This window comes from Apostichopus japonicus, chromosome 7, assembly GCF_037975245.1.
Source record: "Apostichopus japonicus isolate 1M-3 chromosome 7, ASM3797524v1, whole genome shotgun sequence".
Classification (NCBI taxonomy): Eukaryota; Metazoa; Echinodermata; class Holothuroidea; order Aspidochirotida; family Stichopodidae; genus Apostichopus; species Apostichopus japonicus.
Genome location: NC_092567.1, coordinates 26,442,791 through 26,463,710, shown reverse-complemented (window position 1 = coordinate 26,463,710; position 20,920 = coordinate 26,442,791). Strand labels below are relative to the sequence as shown.

The following is a 20,920-nucleotide window of genomic DNA, read 5'->3' as shown; positions in this document are numbered from 1 at the left end:
ATGTTTTAATTCACACATGTAGAAAGTTAACGCTTCTAAAATAAATGAATATGCATAATTCCTACAATTTCCTTATGTGGTGTCGATTAGATTCGCGCAACTTCGCAATCCGGAAGAGAGTAGTTTAACTACTTCCGGTTAAACTTCTCGTGGCTAGTAATTGCGAAATAACGGTATTTTTTTCTTGAGGTCAGATCTCCGACTGGTAAATAACTCTACTCATATAGGTATAAAATATGCCATAAGGCTACAAAACTAATAAGTAGGCTGTGAATAACTCTAATCTTATAGGGGTATCAAATATGCCATAAGGCTACATAACTAATAAGTAGGCTGTAAATAACCACCCGATACTTATAGCTAGTACAGGAACTACTGTTTATGTTCCACCACCGTGCATCAGTAACTACTGCGCTGTGTTCGCAACACGGTAACATGTGTTACAGTTGGCACAGTAATTACTGGAAAGCTGTTACACGTTGAACTACGAGTCCGACAGGTGAAAATTTGCAGTAATTTAAAAAAAATTAAATAAATTTTTTAAAGTTTTAAATATTTTAAAATTTTAAATTTTAAACTTTAAAAATTAAATTTTTAATTTTTAATTTTAAATTTGCAGTAAGAAAACACTTGCAGTAATTACTGTGCCACCTGGAACACATGTTACCGTGTTACGAACACAGCGCAGTAGTTACAGATGCACGGTTGTGGAACATGAACAGTAGTTACTGTACTAGCTAGGAGTATTGGCTGAAATAACTATACTCTTATAGGGGTATCAAATATGCCATAAGGCTACAAAAATAATAAGTAGGCTGTGATTAACTCTACTCATAAATGGGTATCAAATATGCCATAAGGCTACAAAACTAATAAGTAGGCTGTGAATAACTCTATTCATAGGGGTATCAAATATGCCATAAGGCTACAAAACTAATAAGTAGGCTGTCATTAACTCTACTCATAGGGGTATAAAATATGCCATAAGGCTACACAACTAATGAGTAGGCTGTAAATAACTCTGATCATAGTGGTGTCAGATATGCGATAAGGCTACAAAACTAATAAGTAGGCTGTAAATAACTCTACTCATAGTACATAGTTACATCTGTAATAACATATATCAAATATGTGTCGCTGAGCACAACTTAGTGTGGTGATCACGAAAAGCTTGGTTTTGTTGTTACCTTATGATATGACGAACCTGTGGTTGCTAAAAATGAATATGATAATTGTATGACATGGCATCAGTGTCAACTATCCACAAAGGGGTACAATTCACCTAATTTATCAATATTAGCTACTTCAGCAAAGTCATTGGACATTGGAATATCGTCTATGTGTACATGCGACACGGAAACAAGGCACATGGGAGATGATACCGTATATCATTAGTACCATGCACAGTTGTGGGTACGGATGTACATGTGTCAGTCATGATTGAGTCCTTGATCAATAGGTACAGGGACTTAAGGGGCAGAATTCTCTCTGCTACTCAGAGGATATGCTTATAACTGAATTCACAACATGGCGAAGACAACTATGTGTTCTGAATGGATGGCAAAAAAAAATGGAACGCACGAAACTCATGCCGATAAATAATAGTCTCACTCACTAAAATGTTTGATCACATCACTCCTGTACTCCGTTCATTTACATTGGCTTCCCGTCTCTCAGCCCATCCAGTTTAAGATCCTATTTCTCACATACAAATCGATCAACGGGCTTGCCCCTCAATATGTCACTCACCTTCTTACTCCTTTGCGTCGGTCAACTACAGTTATGCTTCGCTCTTCCCATCATATGCATTTGCAAGTAACTCCTGGTCCACGTACCCGCACTCGTTATGACGATCGTGCCTTTTCTGTCGCTGCGCCTTCTCTTTGGAACGAGCTCCCATTTCACGTCCGTGACTCTCCCTCCCTTTGTATTTTCAAGAGACAACTTAAAACATTTCTGTTTGATTCTAAGTTTTTTTCCCTTGGCTTCCTTTGTCTCTTTCCTACTTTGGTAAAGCGCTTTGAAACGCTTTATTAAGCGCTCAATAAATGGAATTTATTATTATTATTGTTATTATTATTATTATTATTATTATTATTATTATTATTATTATTATTATTATTATTATTATTATTATTATTATTATTATTATTGTTGTTGTTGTTGTTATTATTGTTATTATTATTATTATTATTATTATTAGGGGGTTCGAGTAGTGAATTGGGATGCTCATAATGTATAGGCTCTTAGCAACTATTTGCGATCTTTCGTGCTATGAATGTGAATATTTTAAAGAATTTACAGACCAAGTGTTCGTGCTGAATTGTAATAGGGTGGTGAGGATAGAAACTGGTTACCTCGTCAACTTACAACTACTGGTCATATCTCTTTTCACACAAAACTATAACCATAAATTTATGATGAAGCTGGCTTTAACTATTAAAGACGTTGATCTGCTAAGGCAGAACACAGCCGCTTGTTAATTTTAATGGGTGGAGCACGCACTAATGACTTCCTTTACTGGGAAAGGTATGTCAAAATGTGGGACCGTGGAGTTGAATTTAATTGGCAACACATGTGCATACCCGAAGAGAATACAAACACATCAACTTTAAGGGAAGGAAATTATAATATGAACATTTGGCAGGATATTAATAAACAAAATACAATGAATTTCCAACTCTCGGCCAACAGCATGAGATACAGCATAACATTAGATTATCCAAACTTAAATAATATATATTAAACATAACAATATGGTGGCCACCTCACAAATTAAATCATATTTGCCTAATTGCAGAATACCCCGCAACTCTTGGATCTCACAGATTATGACCGGAAGTACCTATAATCGACAACGTCTTGTCGTTCCTGATTGAGTGAGTTGCGCGGTATTCTGCAATTCTCCAAGATGGATATTAATTTTTATTTGTAGGTACGGGCTGGCACTCCAATTAACTTCTGGGTAAGCGGTGGGGACAATATCCTGTTTGTTTGTTCCGAGGGCTTCAATATAAGGATTAAAACAGCGACTACAACCCCCCCCCCCCCCGATGCTCTACAGAAGGGAATACAGTAATGCGATATAACAATCATTAAAAGAACAAGGGTTTGGTTGATTTAGGGAACGTTGAAGTGACATTATAGGTAGATATATAGAGTTGTGTTGGAACTACAGTTCCAAGAGACAAATGATGCAAAAGTGAATATCGCTGTCCGGATCGAATATGTTATAGTTATTAATATACCTCAGGATCAAATGTTCTTCAAACAAATTAACTCCCTCTTGCACCAGGCTCGGTTCCAGCAGCTCACTTTCTCACTATTAATCCCCACCCCAACCCCCGTCACCCAAACAGCTTCCAACTATCTTCCAAAACCTCCACCCCAATGTCACCTTGCTCTCTCCACTAGTATATCAGTAACAGACAAAGCTCTCCTATTAGATCTCATTGTTCCGAACCCAAGATATTGCATAAATAAATACCTAACTTAATTGATCAAATTTCCCACAATCCCCTGCACTGTCGCTATGACCAATGTCCACCTCATAATGTGTAGGAGACGTGATCACCATACTGCATGCTGCAGTGTTCTTCCTTGTAGAACTTCCTTTCCTTAGTACACCCTTACAGTGATAAACCTAGCCAGTACACATGTATAGTACACCATAGCGATAAACCTAGCTAGTACGCATACAGTACACCCTAGCGATAAACCTAGCCAGTACACATGTTGACACAATACACCCTATAGCGATAATCCTAGGTATGTACACATGTTGAAATAGTACACCCTAGCGATAAACCTGTACAATACACATGTTGAAACAGTACACCCTAGCGATAAACCTATGCAATATACATGTTGACACAATACACCCTAGCGATAATCCTAGGTATGTACACATGTTGAAACAGTACACCCTAGCGATAAACCTAGCCAGTGCACAAGTATAATACGTCCTAGCGATAAACCTAGCCAGTACACATGTTGAAACAGTACACCCTAGCGAAAAACCTATCCAGAACACATGTTCACACAACCCACCCTAGCGATAAACCTATGCATGTACACATGTTTACACAGCACACCCTAGCGATAAACCTATCCAATACACATGTTGACACAGTACACCCTAGCGATAAACAAAAGCATGTATCAGAAATAAGTATCTAAGACAGTAAAGTAAAGCAGTTAAGGAAGTAAACAATAATATAATTATCCGTATATTAATACATTAAAGCAGCAAATAAGGTAAAACTATAAAATAAAACTGTCAATAAGCACCTGTTGGTTACACTTAGCCTATTTTAAATCTATTTATGTGGATACCAAATCACATTGAAAGCAAACCTGCAGAATAGTATAACATTCACGTCACAAAAAAGTCGTAATGGTAGGTTATCGGACTTTGGCTGCCCTTATATCAGTTTAAGTGGCAAGTTATGCTTGAACATCACAGTCAATTGTCAAATATTTAATTAGAATAAAGACGGAATTCATTAATACAATCGAAATTAATACATTAGTTTACCAACGCCACAAATTTGCTAAACAAAACATGGATGATGGGTTGTATAGATCATGATCAGTGACGTGAGTAAATGGTAGAGGGTAGCCTGGAGGTATCAAGCTTTTCTTCTTTAGCGAGTTTGGATAACAGTCTAAGCTTCACGTGGGATTACATCAGTTTTACACCAAAATGCGAAATGCTTGCAGTTATAACGTAGCAGGTCGTATACCTGACTTGACATATTGTGTTCCCTTGCGCGAGTAATGACCTCATCAGGACCATATTTGGGATCTTCATGGATAACTTTGAACACGGGTGTCTTGAAAGGTATGGTATGTTCGATAACACCGTCTTGATAAGTAAATCTTATAACCGTCATTTTGTTGCTCGTTTCGTCGATTTCCGTGACAATCATGTGACATCGTGGATGACAAATCCATCTATATAGAACCACGTGATCACCAGGGGCCAGGTCTCGAATATTCTCTACCCTTTTGTCCTGATGTCGGACAGCCATTCTTACTATGCGGTGGTACATGATTGAATAGGTAGAAATTATCCTTTCCTTAAAAATAAAAACGAAATGAAATGAGGATTACCGAAGCCAATTCTTTTTCTTTTTCTTTGCTTTTTGCATTAATGATTCTCACAATGAGACAAATCATTGTACACTATCGACACAAGCAAGAACTATGTAAGCTGTTTAATGACTTGGATTATGCTCTGAGCACGTGTACCCTTTCATGATAGGATAACGTCCTATCCTGTCTATGCTTAACAGCAACACAGGAGGAAAAAATCAGTGTATGTATATACAGTAATTCAAAGAAGCAGGCGATTTAACAAGTTACAAGTCTGTTTTTCCCCTAAAAGTTCCTTAAAGGGTGTGAAGACTCGCGCAAAATGAAAAGTCTAATGCCGGTAATCTGACCTGGTTTCGAATAAAGTGTAACAGGAGTGTTAGAAACTACCATCGATCCCAGAAAATAAACACACACAGCTTGCTACCGTCGGTAATTAGACACTAGTGTACAGTCAGTACATACAGCTGCGTCCGATACCCACAGCACAGTGTACAAACGATACAGCGATGGACATCTCAGGTCCAGCTAAAGATAACAAGATATCACGTTTCATTACTCTCTGCATTTTGTAGCGACAAGCAGAAAACTTCACTTGCAAGCAACGGAGAGTTAACTATTTTTAAAGATGGTGGCACGCTGTTTGGGGCGAGTCTTCATTGCCTTTAAAATGGATGAAGGAGACATTGTCTATGACGAGGCTTCAAAACCAGCACGAGTAAATAGCCGACACAAAGATTTATTCATATCATTGACTGAAACAACTGGATTCCTTTAAATTATACAGACGGTTAATCTTCCATCAAAATAAAAGTTGTACCAGATTAATGCAAAATCGAGAACTTCATTTGAGTAATATTCTATTTGTATAAGTCTATATAGCAGTGCTACTCTTCTGATAAATAGGAGAATAATTCTGTCTTATACATCGCAGAAGTTAAGCTTTTCAAAGATGATTGATTGAAATACCTCACATTTTATCACGAATATCGTTACTAACCGTTAAAGAGGAAGAATTTAGATTACCTGAGATTTACTGTAGGATATCATTGAGATTTTCTGTAGGATGTGATTGAGATTTGAGAAGGTATGCTTAAATCTAGAACAACATAAGCATACTTACCTTCTGGTTAATGTTGATCGATGGAATAGTAGTGTTGAAATATTTTAACCGCTTTTGGTCGTTCGTTCTCACAACTGTGTATTGTAACAGTACTGTTCAGCAACCACAGCAATATTAACAATGGAAGTAAATATGCAACTTAACAGTATTACCTTATACACAGTCGGATATCTGCCCGTGACTTTCGATTGTTTTTACTGACTTTGCATATTTTTACGTTTGAATTACTCGGTCGGGTAAGGCTGTACGCATAGAGCTTTCCAATGACCAAATATTGCCAAATATGACTCATAGTGCCAACAAAAGACATATGCGCGTAGAAACAAACAATATTTAATGCATAGGTGAAATGTTATGTTGAAATTTCGTAAATATTGTCGGAGAAATTAGGCCAAGAAAATTCGATAGCGGTTCCACGATCTTGACGGAGGATGCTTAGAAATCATTCCTAAAACAGGATTAAGCTTGAAAACAACTCGAAATGTACCAGAATATTACGTAAAGTAATTCCTTTCTGATTTTGTCGCATTCAGAACGGCAAACATCTTAAGACGGCTATTCACAGTTCGTAAAGAAGCAGATTATGCGTTTCGTTAGCCTGTCTGGCGGCCATATTGAATTTCGACCTAATGTTATCGCAGTGTTTCAGCTGAACATTTTCTCTCATGGTTTGATCGCATGTGTAAACAATACATTCTATCGTTTTATATCGGCGCGTTTCTCCTAATGTAGGTAGGGATGAGTAGATAGAATGTTAAATGCAATTTCAAATCACATCAACTTTAAGTGGGGGTAAACGGGCGTTGATTTCTTCCATAGTATACATGCATGTCGAAAGCTATGGCAGGAGAGGTGGGAAGTGGAGACGGGTGGTGGGTCATTTGGGCACACCTAAGTGAGACTCGTGGGCACAATACCCCAAGTTAAGCAGTCAATAGCCTTAATGAATTTATTTCATGGGAATGCTTAAGTAGTTTTTTCTGTAGTATACAAGCATATCAACTCCCCCACCCCCGATCCACCATGGGAAACGTTTCATTTTTTTTAACACCTGGTTGCTTATCTATTAAATCATAGGCTGACAATGACTCACACCAATCCAAGAAAAAAATACAAGTTTGAATTCCTTTTCAACATTTTTATTCATTGATAGAATATGTTGATGGCAATTAAAAAATGATATTAATACAAACAAGGAGAATATTCGCACAAGTTTAAGTACATGAAAGGTCATATCGAAACAAAGAAACATGAAGCCGGTTATAGCAAAGATTTTTCATATGACATCAAGCAAGCGGAAACAGTGGTAAAAGCAAATCAAAGGAAGTAAATAAACTGTCTCGCATTCACAAATTTAACAATTAAACACTCACCAAAGACCTTACTCTATACCACTTTATAGTAGCATATCTGAATAGGCCAAGAGAGACTGGCTGTTGTTTTGAAAAAGGCTCAAACTACATGCAAGGTTACACTTCAGCAATACCTTCACACATGCAGAATATAAGAAGTAATGTTGCCAATTTTGTTAAGTTATCAGACTCCACTCATTACGACTGAAGTGCAGTGCAGCAATCCTTAATAGGGCAAAGGACCTGGGTACTGTTAGATTTTGAGCTTGGTTTTTAGTGCATGTGAGGTGTTTACTGCAGCATATGAACCACACAGCGCTACCCAAATGTGAGAATGATGAGCAGTTATGTGTTTTTTCTCAATACTAAATGAGTGATGGTCTAAGGAGTGACTCCAGTCATTACTACTGCCTTGCAGGAATTCGGAATGTGTCAAGAAACATTAGTGGTATAATCCAGCATCACTTAGAAGCAGAAAATAACCTATGAGTGAGATATTTTATACAAGCATAAGCATCACAAGGCAAGATGTGTGCACACAAGTTTCGTTTGCAAATACAGAAGTCTACAAATCATAGAATTCCACAAAACTGCTGTGCTGTTGCAAAATGTGTACTTACAACAGAATCTGTAACAAAAACTATGCCACTACATAAAGCTATATCATATTAAAACTTTAAAAGATAGATAATGAAATAATAATTAACTTGCAAAGCAACTTAGCACATTTTTTTTTATGTAAGGCACACCATTTCTGGTGCAATTGCTATGAAAGCCAAACCATGCTTAGGAGGTAGAAGATAACATTTAGTGAGGAAGGACATGAAGTTTATTATCTTGTATCAGTTTGACTATTTAATGAGGTAGACATCTATATAGGCAGGTTAGAAAACATGGGTGACAAAATTGGCAAATGGCAGTGACAAAAATGACAGACAATTATATGTTAATATCAAGATCTTAAATTATATGCAGGGAATTTGTCACTTAGAAATATTGGTTGGCGATTTGTGGTATGAAAGTATATGATAAGTAGGCCTAAACATAGAATAGATCGGACTTCTATAGCAGTATAATAAAATGTAACATTTGATTAATACTTGGCCATAAAGTTCAATAGCTGTCAAGGTAATGAATGCAGAGGTAGAAAAGCACACTCGGCAAATACAAATATAATCATAATCAAGGTAACCTGGCTCTACAACTTATGAGCAAAATGATCATTTAAGTAATGTGAAAGGAATATAGTTGTACTGATTATTATGAAAACAAATGAGTATATAATTTGTATCCACTTTTTATATTGAAAAATGTAATACATTTGTTCTATTTATAATAAAAATGAAAGAAAGCATATGTTTTCGGTGACCACTTTGACACTGATACAAATTTATAGCTAGCTGTTCAATTGTACAAGTAATGACCAAAAGAGAACCAAACCTAAGAGACTTGTGCATGAACACAAGCACATAAGTGTGACCACTTTGATAAAAGTAAAATGGCTGCTCTAGGTACAGTACTGTAAATCGAATGAACAAGGAAACAGATTATTTTTTTAAATGAAATGGTATAATTATGTGAACTCTTTGAAACTGACAAAAGTAAAATAATAGTGCTACTGCTAGAAAGCATAGAATCAAAGTGATACAATGATTACAAACATAATTCTATAGTACTACAGTACTAACAGGACTTGAAAGAGAGCAAGGCGTCCTCTTTGGCAAGGGTAAACCAAAGTTTTAAAAAAGCATCTATAGGATGCGATTGCACCCACCAGGCAAGAGTATTTCATGTTGCATTATGTATGATTATTATAAGTGAAATTAGTTAACATTTCCGCAACACAAGATGTGCAGTGACTGTATGCATATATAAATGTTTTGATAAATATAAAATGTGGATCTCTTTTAAAGCAAAGGTACAGGAATACTATTACCAGTTTAAAGCCAAGTTTTAGAAAATGGCCAAAAACTCAAGTATTTAATAATAAATGGGTGTGACCACTTTTGCAAAGACATAACATAAAAGGTGTTGTGCAAAAGATATGGAACATCTTTGCAAGTCATTAGAAGTAGAACCAACGGTAACTTGTCTTGAGGCAGTTAAATACACTGCTTCTTAATGTATATACCCATTACTATAACAATAATAAAACCTTACTTTGTCAAACACATTGTTCTTTCATTTGACAATATCTTTCAATGAATACAAGATATATAAATACAAAAATGAATTAAAAAATAAAAAACTTTTCTTCAAACAGAATACCTAATCATTTATGGATAGGACTTTCCATGGAAGAGTTCACAGTGTTCAAAACTGAAAGTTATACTACACATGTTTTAACATATCCATCTCAACTCTCCTTCTACCCACCCCCTCTATGAAAAAAAAAACAGAGTGAAGACTCTGCATGCAGTTACTTGTTGTGTGGAAATCAAATATTCATTGCTTTCTTCCTGAACTGGGCAATCTTTAACCAGTACTAAAAAGTGGAAATTTTAGGTTTCTTGCTTCAAAAGAGAACAAAAGCGAATACTAAAACAAATTCTCTTTACCAAGGAAACATGTTTTGGTCTCCGAAATAAGATGCAGTAATCAAATAGACAAGATTCAAGCATTTGCGAGATGCTTACATTACAGTGGAAGCTTTTTATACCACAACATTGGACCGAAACATGTGACAGACATGAAAACTGTACTTGTAATGTGAGGAGATACATATCACAAACAAACAGATCAACAATGTTACATCAACAAAACAACACACTTTCACAAACAAAAAGAACAGCCTGTGACTGAAAAGAAGGCAAGTGGTGACGTGAAAGACTTGATACTGGAGTGACGATAAAGTATTATTATTGATATGGCCAATGACAAGGCAAACAGTGAGAAGCATATACATGTATAAGAGCCACAAAAATCTGACAGGCTGGCGAAGAGCTACAGTATTTAGTACATGTATACAAACACAAAAAATCGGAAACTGAAAAAAGTGTTACTTTTCTGAATTCTGTCACTTTGAATTTAGTGGTGAAAATTATGGAGCCAGAAATCAGCAATGAAAACTGACATTGCTGAAATAATCACCAGCTAGTACCAGCCTGCTCAGCCTTTCATGATAAACAATGAGCTGCCTCCATACAGGATTGATTATTTTAAAGAAAGATTTCTTAAAGCAATCAGCAAACAGCCTGACTGATTGACAACGGTGGTCATCATGAAAACAAATTGTGCTAAAATTTCATACAAAATTTCATAAAATGTTGACTAAAGGTTGGAAGAGGTTGATATGTGTTATAAGTATGTAAGCAATCCATTGTGGTTTCCATACACTACCTGTAAACTTACTAGTAGACTCTTTGCTTCAGCTTATACTGTGGAAAGAAAAATAAGTAAAAGTTTAGCATGTGGCAGGCCCAATAAAGCAGGCAACCCAACAAAGGCAACACTACCAGTTTGCAAGTGACAAAGGTTCTCTAGTCTGCAAGTTCTCAAGACCCATTTTCATTACCAGATTCCAAGTCCTGTACATCTAACCCACTCTCAGAATTTTTAGAAGAACCTTTTCCTACAGCCTACAGGAGGCTAATGGCTAATGGCTGGCCTTAAGAGAGTTACCAACTTATATGCCTACTCCTAGGTGTCACCTACTTAGATTAGAAAAACATGTCTGAAATGGTAGAGCCTGGTAATAAGTTAGGCTATTGCTTGTAAATTGTAAGCCTCAAGAAAGTTTGTAAGTACGACTTCCAAAACATCAAACAAGTGCTAAAGTTCTAGATCTCAACTTGGCTCTAATTTAGAAGAAGGGACACAGAACTATGCTAGGAGCATTTAGAATCAGGGATACCTAACTAATAAATAAGCAAGGAGGCTGTGAGCAGACAGATTTAATTTTGGGATAAGAGAAGTAGGTTACTGTAGGTAATAACTAGTAATATGAGGGAGTGTGTCACTAATTCTAGATTGGTAACCTATTAGGCTTAGTAACTTACCAACACACTATGTAGGCACACGCACTCCTGGGCCTAATCCAAATCATATTCATAATTTACCCTGTGCTTATGCACTCCTGTAGGAGAGTTTTGTGTTAAAACTACTACTATAACAAGTTAATATACATAGGCTAGGCTACTGACAAATACTGTGTACTCAGTAGCTTTGTTAGTGCGATTGCGAAGCCTAAGCAGTAATCGCTTCGTGTAGTGTATACGGTAGAATAAAAATAAAAGACCCTAGCAATACGTCTAGGGTCTCATTTTGAGCAGGCCAAAAATAACCTCATTTAACTGTGAAATGACTCCACATTGTGGTACATTGTAGAAAAAATGTTTTATACCAGAAAATACATTCTTTGGTAAGACTGGTGACTTAAGACGCAATGTGACAGATAAATTCGGAGTTAAAATTTAGGTACTCACCTCACTCTTTCTCGCAGGTAACGTTCATTTATTCGTCGGCAACCGTACCCAAGCAGCTTAGGTTCGTCAAAACTCGGATATTCTCGGTCAAGGAATGTTTTAATTCACACATGAAGAAAGCTAACGCTTCCAAAATAAATGAATATGCATAATTCCATCAATGTCCTTATGTGGTGTCGATTGGATTCGCGCAGCTTCGCAATCCGGAAGAGAGTATTTTAACTACTTCCGGTTAAACTTCTCGTGGCTAATAATTTTGCAATAACGGTTTTTTTTTTTCTTGAGGTCAGATCTCCGACTGCTAAATAACTCTACTCTTATAGGGGTATCAAATATGCCATAAGGCTACATAACTAATAAGTAAGTTGTGAATAACTCTATTCATAGGGGTATCAAATATGCCATAAGGCTACATAACTAATAAGTAGGCTGTAAATAACTTTACTCATATAGGGGTATACCATATGCCATAAGGCTACAAAACTAATAAGTAGGCTGTGAATAACTCTACTCATAGGGGTATAAAATATGCCATAAGGCTACAAAACAAATAAGTAGGCTGCGATTAACTCTACTCATATAGGGGTATAAAATATGCCATAAGGCTACAAAACTAATAAGTAGGCTGTGAATAACTCTATTCATAGGGGTATCAAATATGCCATCAGGCTACAAAACTAATAAGTAGGCTGTCATTAACTCTACTCATAGGGGTATAAAATATGCCATAAGGCTACACAACTAATGAGTAGGCTGTAAATAACTCTATTCATAGTACATAGTTACTTCTGTAATAACATATATCAAATATGTGTCGCTGAGCACAACTTAGTGTGGTGATCACGAAAAGTTTGGTTTTGTTGTTACCTTATGATGTGACGAACCTATGGTTGCTAAAAATGAATATGATAATTGTATGACATGGCATCAGTGTCAACTATCCACAAAGGGGTACATTTCACCTAATTTATCAATATTAGCTACTTCTGCAAAGTCATTGGACATTGGAATATCGTCTATGTGTACATGCGACACGGAAACAAGGCACATGGGGATGATACCTTATAATATTAGTATCATGCACAGTTGTGGGTACGGCTGTACATGTGTCAGTCATGATTGAGTCCGTGATCAATAGGTACAGTGACTTAAGGGTCAGAATTCTCTGTGCTACTCAGAATATATGTTTATAACTGAATTCACATGGTGAAGACAACTATGTGTTCTGAATGGATGGCAAAAACCCATGCCGATAAATAATAGTGTCACTCACTAAAAAGTTTGATCACACCATTCCTGTTCTCCGTTCATTTGCACTGGCTTCCCGTCAGCGCATCCCCTCAGCGCATCCAGTTTTAGATCCTACTTCTCACCTACAAAGCGACCAACGGGCTTGCCCCTCAGTATATCACTGACCTTCTTACTCCTTTGCGTCGGTCAACCACAGTTATGCTTCGCTCTTCCAATCATGCACATTTGCAATTAACTCCTGGTCCACGTACCCGCACTCGTTATGACGATCGTGCCTTTTCTGTCGCTGTGCCTTCGCTTATGAACGAACTGTCATTTCACGTTCGTGACTCTCCCTCCCTTTGTATTTTCGAGAGACAACTTAAAACATATCTCTTTGATTCCTAGTTTTTTATTCCTTGGTTTCCTTTGTCTCTTTCCTACTTTGTTAAGCGCTTTGAAACGCTGTATTAAGCGCTATATAAATGTATTTTACTATTATTTTTATTATTAGGGGTTCAAGTAGTGAATTGGGATGCTCATAATGTATAGGCTCTTAGCAACTATTTGCGATCTTTCGTGCTATGAAATTGAACATTTTAAAGAATTTACAGACTAAGTGTTTGTGCTGAATTGGAATTGGTGGTGAGGATAGAAAGTAGTTACCTCGTCAACTTACAACTACTAGTCATATCTCTTCTCACACAAAACTGTAACCATAAATTGATGATGAAGCCGACTTGCACTTTTAAAGAAGCTGATATGCTAAATGCAACGCACTAATGACTTCCTTTACAGGGAAAGGTCTGTTAAAACGTGGGACCGTGGAGTTGAATTTGATTGACAACACATGAACATACCCGAAAAGAATACAAACACATCAACTTTAAGGAAAGGAAATTATCATATGAACATTTTACAGGATATTAATAAACAAAATACAATGAATTTCCAACTCTCGGCCAACAGCATGAGATACGGCATAACATAAGATTATCCAAACTTTAATAATATATATTAGACACAGTAATATGGTGGCCACCTCAAAAATTAAATCATATTTGCATAATTGCAGAATACCCCGCAACTATTGGATCTCACAGGTTATGACCGGAAGTACCTATAATCGACAATGTATTGTCGTTCCTGAGTGAGTGAGTTGCGGGGTGTTCTGCAATTCTCCAAGATGGATAATAATTTTTCTTTGTAGGTACGGGCTGGCACTCCAATAGACTTCTGGGTAAGCGATGGGGGCAATATCCTGTTTGTTTGTTCCAATATAAGGTATAAAACAGCGACCGCAACCTCCCCCCCCCCCCCCCCGATTCTCTAGATCAGGGAATACAGTAATGCGATATAACAATCATTAAAAGTACCAAGGGTTTGGTTGATTTAGGGAACGTTGAAGTAATATCATAGGTATATATTTAGAGTTGTTAATACAGTTCCAAGAGACAAATTATGCAAACATAAATATCGCTGTATGGAATATGTGATAATTATTAATGTATATCAGGATCAAAAGTTCTTCAAACAAATAAACTTCCTCCTGCACCAGGCTCGGTTCCAGCAGCTCAATTTCTCTATATTAACCCTCCCCCCCCCACCCAAACAGCTTCCAACTATCTTCCAAGCCCCCCCCCCCCACAAAACCTCCAACCCAATTTCACCTTCCTCTCTCCACGAATATATCAGTAACAGACAAAGCTCTCATATTAGATCTCTTTGTTCCGAACGCAAGATATTGCATAAATAAATACTTAACTTAATTGATCAATTTTCCCATAATCCCCTGCACTGTTGCTATGACCAATGTTCACCACATAAATGTGTAGGAGACGTAATCACCATACTGCATGCCGCAGTGTTCTTCCTTGTAGAACCCCCTTTCCTAAGTACACCCTAGTAGTCAGTGATAAGCCGAGCCAGTACACGTGTATAGTACACTATAGCGATAAGCATACTACCAGTACACATGTTGAAACAGTACACCATAGCGATAAACCTAGCCAGTACACATGTTGAAACACTACACCCTAGCGATAAACTAAAGTCATGTATCATAGAGTAGTATATAAGACAGTAAATTAAGCAGTTAAGGGAATAAACAATAATATAATAATCCGTATATAAATACATTCAAGCAGCAAATAGGGTAAAATATACAATGAAACTGTCAACAAGCCCCTGTTGGTTACACATATTTTAAGTATATTTATGTGGATACTAAATCACATTGAAAGTAAACCTGCAGAATAGTATAGCATTCACGTCACAAAAAAAGTCCGACGGCGTAATGGTAGGTTATCGGACTTTGGCTGCCCTTATATCAGTTTGAGTGGCAAAGTGAAACTAACTGCTGGCAAATATTTTCAAGTACAATCAAATTTTTCTATCTTGATCAAGTTATTCTTGAACATCACAGTCAATTGTCAAATATTTTCTTATAATAAAGACAGATTTCATTAATACAATCGAGAATAATACATTAGTTTACCAACGCCACAAATTTGCTAAACAAAACATAGATGATGGGTTGTATAGATCATGATCAGTGACGTGAGTAAAGGGGTGGAGGGTAGCCTGGAGGTATCAAGCTTTTCATTAAGCGAGTTTGGATAACAGTCTAAGCTTCACGTGGGATTACACCAGTTTTACACCAAAAAGCGAAATGTTTGCAGTTAAACTTTAGCAGGTCGTATCCCTGACTTGGCATATTGTGATCCCTTGCGCGAGTAATGACCTCAGCAGGATCAAAGGCATTGTCATGGTGTACCTTGAACACGGGTGTCTTGAAAGGTATGGTATGTTCGATAACACCGTCTTGATAAGTAAATCTTATAACCGTCATTTTGTTGCTGTTTTCGTCGATTTCCGTGACTATCATGTGACATCGTGGATGCAGAAACCATCGATATAGAACCACGTGATCACCAGGAGCAAAGTCTCGAATATACTCTACCGTTGAGTCCTGATGTCGGACAGCCATTCTTACTATGCGGTGGTACATGATTGAATAGGTAGAAATTATCCTTTCTTTAAAAATAAAAATAAATGAAATGAGGATTACCGAAGCCAATTCTTTTTTTTTTTCTTTGCTTTTTGTTTCAAAGATTCTCACAATGAGACAAACCATTGTACAATATCGACACAAGCAAGAAGTATGTAAGCTGTTTAATGACTTCGATTCTGCTCTGAGCACGTGTACCCTTTCATGATAGGATATCGTCCTATCCTGTCTATGCTTAACGGCAACTTAGTAGGAAATAGCCAGCGTATGTTTATACAGTAATTCAAAGAAGCAGGCGATTTACAAGTTACAAGTCTGTTTGTTTTCTTTCCCTAAAAGTTCCTTAAAGGGTGTGAAGACTCGCGCTAAAAGAAACGTCTAATGACGGTAATCTGACCTAGTTTCGAAGGAGGTGTAACAGAAATTTTAGACACCACCATCGATCCCAGAAAATACACACACAGCTTGCTACCGTCGGTAATTAGACACTAGTGTACAGTCAGTACATACAGCTGCGGTCAATACCCACAGCACATTGTACAAACGCTACAGCGATGGACATCTCACCTCCAGCTAAAGATAACAGGGTATCACGTTTCATTACTCTCTGCATTTTTTTGGCGACAAGGAGAAAACTTCACTTGCAAGCAACGAAAAGTTAACTTTTTAAAGATGGCGGCCAGCTGTTTGAGGCGAGTTTTCAATGCCTTTAAAATGGATGAATGAGACATTTTCTATGAGGAGGCTTCAAGACCAGTACGATTATATAGTCTACACAAATATTGTTTTCATATGATTGACTGAAACAACTGGATTCCGTTAAATTATACAGTTTTAGAAGACGGTTAATCTTACATCGAAATAAAGGTTGTACAAGATTTGTGCAAAATAGAGAGCTTCATTTGAGTAATATTCCATTTGTATAAGTCTATAAAGCAGTGCTACTCTTCTGATAAATAGGAGAATAATTCTGTCATATACATTGCAGAAGTTTAGCTTTTCAAAGATGATTGATTGAAATACCTCACATTTTATCACGAATATCGATAGTAATCGTTAAAAGGGAAGAATTGAGATTACCTGAGATTTACCGTAGGATGTCATTGAGATTTGAGAAGGTATGCTTAAATCTAGAACAACATAAGCATACTTACCTTCTTGTAAATGTTGATCAACGATGGAATAGTAGTGTTGAAATATTTTTAATGTAATTCAAACACCGCTTTTGGCCCTGTTAGTTCGTTCTCACATCTGTGTATTGTAACAGTACTGTTCACGCTACCACAGCAATATTAACAATGGAAGTAAATATGGAACTTACAGTATCAGTTCCTTATACACAGTCGGAGATCTGCCCACGTGACTTTCGATTGTTTTTACCGATTTTGCATATCATTACGTTTGAATGACCTCAGTCGGGTAAGGCTGCACGCATAGAGCTCTCCGATTACCATATATTGCTAAAAATGTTTCATGATGCCAAAAACGACACATGCGCGTAGAAACAAACAATATTTAATGCATATAGGTGGAATGTGATGTTGAAATTTCGTTAATATTGCCGGAATAATTAAGCCAAGAAAATTCGATAGCGGTTCCACGATCTTGCCGGAGGATGCTTGGAAATCATTCCTAAAACAGGATTAAGCCTGAAAACAACTCGAAAATGACCAGGATATTACGTTAAGTGAAATTCCTTTCTGATTTTGTCGCATTCAGAACGGCAAACATCTTAAGACGGCTATTCACAGTTCGTAAAGAAGCAGATTATGCGTTTCGATAGCCTGTCTGGCGGCCATATTGAATTTCTGACCTAATGTTATCGCAGTGTTTCAGCTGAACATTTTCTCTCGTGGTTTGATCGTATGTGTAAACAATACATTCTATCGTTTTATATTGGCGCGTTTCTCCTGATGTAGGTAGGGATGAGTAGATAGAATGTAAAATGCAATTTCAAATCACATCACCTTTAAGTGGGGGTAAACGAGCGTTGATTTCTTCAAGAGTATACATGCATGTCGAAACCTATGGCAGGAGAGGTGGGAGTGGAGACGGGTGGTGGGTCAGATGGGCACACTTAGGTGAGGCTCGTGGGCACAATACCCCAAGTTAAGCAGTCAATAGCCTTTATGAATTTATTTCATGGGAATGCTTAAGTAGTTTTTCTGTAGTATACAAGCATATCAACTCCCCCACCCCCGATCCACGGGGAACGTTTCATTTTTTAACACCTGGTTGCTTATCTATTAAATCATAGGCTGACAATGAATCACACCAATCAAAGCAAAAAATACAAGATTTAATTCCTTTTCAACATTTTTATTCATTGATAGAATATTTTGATGACAATTAAATCATCCACTTTTCATACTGAAAAATGAAATATGTTTGTTTTATTTATAATAAAAATGAAAGAAAGCATATGTTTTCGGTGACCACTTTGGCACTGATAAAAATATATAGCTGTTCAATTGTACAAGTAATGACAAAAAGGGAACCAAAGCTAACAGACTTGTGCATGAACACAAGCACATAAGTGTGACCACTTTGATAAAAGTAATATGGCTGCTCTATGTAGTTCTATATCGAATGAACAAAAAAGGAAACAGAAATATATCTTTTAAATGAAATGGTATAATTATGTGAACTCTTTGAAACTGACAAAAGTAAAATAATAGTACTACTGCTAGAAAGCATAGAATCAAGTGATACAATGATTACAGACATAATTCTACAGTACTTACAGGAGGATTTGCAAGAGAGCAAGGCGTCCTCTTTGGCAAGGGTAAACCAAAGTTTACAAAAAACATCTATAGGATGCGATTGCACCCACCAGGCAAGAGTATTTCATGTTGCATTATGTTTGGTTATTATAAGTGAAAAAACTGAACAGATTCGCAACACAAGATGTGCAGTGACTTTATGCATATATAAAGGTTTTGATAAATATAGAATTTTGATCTCTTTATAAGCAAAGGTACAGGAAAGCTACCAGTATGTAGGCAAATTATAGAAAATGGCCAAAAACTCAACTTTTAAATAATAAATGGATATGACCACTTTCGCAAAGACTAACATACAAATTATTGTGCAAACAATATGAAACAATTTTGCAAGTCATTAGGAGAAGAACCAATGGTAACTTGTCTTGAGGCAGTTAAATTCCCATTACCCATTACTATAATATTTTGAAAATATCTTTCAAGGAATCAAGATATATAAATGCAAAAATGAATTTAAAAAAAAGAAAAACTTTTCTTCAAACAGAATACACGCATAGGACTTTCCATGGAAGCAGTGTTCACAGTGTTCAAGCCTGCGAGTTATACTACACACGTTTTAACATATCCATCTCAACTCTCCTTCAACCCACCCCATCTACAAAAACAAAAAATGAGTGAAGACTCTGCATGCAGTTACTTGTTGTGTGGAAAATCAAATATTCCTTGCTTTCTTCCTGTATTGGGCAATCTTCAACCAGTACTAAGAAGTGGAAATTTTAGGTTACTTGTTTCAAAAAAAGAAAAAAGGGGAATACTTAAACAAATTCTCTTTACCAAGGAAACATGTTTTGGTCTCCAAAATAAGATGCAAATAGGATGCTAACATTACAGTGGAAGCTTTTATACCACAGCATTGGACGGAAACATGAAAACATGACAGAAAAACTGTACTTGTAATGTGAGGAGGGACAAATCACAAACAAACAGTACAACAATGTTACATCAATTAAACAACACACTCTCACAAACAAAAAGAACAATGAATTAAGCCTGTGACTGATTATAAGGCAAGTGGTGACGTGAAAGACTAGATACTGTAGTGACGATAACGTATTATTATTGATATGGCCAATACAAGGCAAACAGTGAGAAGCATATACATGTATAAGAGCCATTAAAATCTGGCAGGCTGGCGAAGAGCTACAGTATTTAGTACATGTATACAAACACAAAAAATGGGAAACTGAAAAAAGTATTACTTTTCTGAATTCTGTCACTTTGAATTTAGTGGTGAAAATTATGGAGCCAGAAATCAGCAATGAAAATTGACATTGCTGAAATAATCACCAGCTAGTGCCAGCCTGTTCAGCCTTCTATGATAAACAATGAGCAAACAGCAATCAGCAAACAGCCTGAATGCTTGACAACGGTGGTCATCATGAAAGCAAATTGTGCTAGAATTTCATACAAAATTTCATAAAATGTTGACTAAAGGTTGGAAGAGGTTGATATGTGTTATAAGTATGTAGGCAATCCATTGTGGTTTCCATACACTACCTGTAAACTTACTAGTAGACTCTCTGCTTCTGCTCATACTGTGGAAAGAAAAATAAATAAAAGTGTATCATGTGGCAGGCCCAATAAAGCAGGCAGCCCAACAAAGGCAACAATAACAGTATGCAAGTGACATATATAGGTTCTCTAGTCTGCAAGTTCTCAAGACCCATTTTGATGATCAGATTCCAAGTCCTGTACATCTAACCACTCTCAGAATTTTAGAAGAACCTTTTCCTACAGCCTACAGGAGGCTAATGGCTGGCCTTTAGAAAGTTACCAACTTATATGCCTACTCCTAGGTGTAGCCTACGTAGATTAGAAAAACATGTCTGAAATGATAGAGCCTGGTATATGAATAAGTTAGGCTATTGCTTGTACTAGTACTTTTGTAAATTGTAGGCCTC

At 36.7% G+C, this 20,920-nt stretch overlaps 2 long non-coding RNA genes across 2 annotated transcripts; one reads left to right on the top strand and one right to left on the bottom strand.

The window, feature by feature from the left end:
• Positions 1-4,309: 4,309 nt before the first annotated feature.
• On the top strand, positions 4,310-15,614 carry LOC139969951 (uncharacterized). The gene is made up of 2 exons (XR_011793841.1): positions 4,310-4,403; positions 15,530-15,614. It is a non-coding gene; the product is annotated as an uncharacterized lncRNA (long non-coding RNA).
• On the bottom strand, positions 14,112-18,336 carry LOC139969950 (uncharacterized). Its single transcript, XR_011793840.1, has 2 exons — positions 17,391-18,336; positions 14,112-16,262 (listed from the first exon to the last, which is right to left on the bottom strand). It is a non-coding gene; the product is annotated as an uncharacterized lncRNA (long non-coding RNA).
• Between the last annotated feature and the right edge of the window lie 2,584 nt (positions 18,337-20,920).